The 1,632-nt window shown below is 39.2% G+C and overlaps 1 protein-coding gene across 1 annotated transcript in view; it reads left to right on the forward strand.

Moving 5' to 3' along the window:
• LOC115238881 (UDP-glucuronosyltransferase 2C1-like) overlaps positions 1-1,632 on the forward strand; it is a 44,714-nt gene that overhangs the window by 41,227 nt on the left and 1,855 nt on the right. The gene's annotated exons all lie outside the window — the stretch shown is intronic.

Here is a 1,632-nt window from a genome sequence, read left to right on the forward strand (position 1 = left end):
TATATATATATATTTTAATTTATGAATGAAGAGGCGATTTTTCATTGAAGTTAGTCAATTCTTGAATGTAAATCAAACTATTTGTCGCGTATACATTATTAAATTTTATAAAATTAAAGAAGATATACTAATTTTACAAAAACAATCCGTAAATTTTAGATTCATGATATTGTTAATTAAAATCAATTTTATTTTATTCTACAATATATTGAGATTTTTATATTTGTGTGTGTGATTTTATTTTAATTATAAAAATCTTTTTTTGTAAATTCCTATTTTTTTTTTATTTTTCTATAAATGGAGATATTTTCTTCCCCTTTTTGGGATTATAAAATTAAAAAAAAAAAATATATATTATGTATGTATGTGTGTAAAAATTACAAAACTTCTAAAACATATATATTTTAAAAAATTCCTGAATTGTGAAAACTCTTTCAGGCGATTAACTTTGTTGGAATGACACGCAGATGCGCGAGCCACGCAGTTACACGTAAATGCATCTGCTCTGTCCCGTAACACGAAGCTGTGGTTAACGTTACGCGTTCAATATTGATGCGGCCGGTCCGGTGTCCGGCGCACTTGCGGATAATTTGTAAATGCAAAAAGGAGCACGATGCAGTCGTGGCAAAAATACTCTCGCGGGATGCAGCCAGAAGGTGAACGCGTTTTATGGGATATTAAATTTCGCGTGACTGCCCGACATATTTTCGGCTTCCAATTTCCAACTATGAACTCTCTGCTGCTTCCGACAAAAATTGCATTCTTTCGTTCGTTAACCCAAAAAAAAAAAAAAAGAGAACTTGTTTGTGTTGTCCTATGACTTTTGACTGGTTAATATAGTTCCGATTAGAATTCGCCTCGTCGGCGTGATAAATTAATAAGTACGTCTTTTCTCTCTTTTCCTTTTCTTCCTTCTCTCTTTCAGATTCTATTTATTTATGACATTCTTGAAGCGAACGATCGCTGATAGACACGGTTTTGAACGGAAGAGACGCGCCCAAAATTGATGGTTAATTCAAAACCACCGCGGGGACTGCAACTGAATTTGACCGAAGCAAATAACGGGGCTTGGTGCGGGGTAACAGGGGGAATCAGAGATGCGCCGATGGTATGCAGCAGTGCATAGGGGCAGGGGATAGGATGCGCGTCGGGGATGGACCAGGTTGATTCGCGGGCTGCAGCTGTAAACACGAATAATGGAGAGTACCGATCGGTAAATTGTGTGCTCGGCTTCGTCGACGGTGGTTGCGCGAGCAACTCGACCGTTCCAACCCCGTTCGCGCCCGTTTCTATCCTTTTGTATTTCGTTATGTCCTCTTGCCAACTTTTTTTTATATTCTCTCGCCGCCCGCAATCGCGACGCATCGCGAGCGCGATGCATCTCGCGGCGATTACGGACGTGTGTTCGCTTGCCGATCAGTCGGCCGACGCGATACGCGCTTCGCGATGTACCGCAACGCGCCTACGGGAAGTCCCGAAACCGTCAATCTCAATTTTAACAACCAATCTGGTCATTCATCGATCAATCTGGAGCTTTCATCCGCGATGTCTGAACGTTGGAAAAAAATGGATTTTTGAAAATTTCTATAAAAATTTATATACTTCCCTCAAGCGCTTTAAATATATATATAT

This window comes from Formica exsecta, unplaced genomic scaffold (assembly GCF_003651465.1).
Source record: "Formica exsecta isolate Colony F162 unplaced genomic scaffold, ASM365146v1 scaffold1159, whole genome shotgun sequence".
NCBI classification, from domain to species: Eukaryota; Metazoa; Arthropoda; class Insecta; order Hymenoptera; family Formicidae; genus Formica; species Formica exsecta.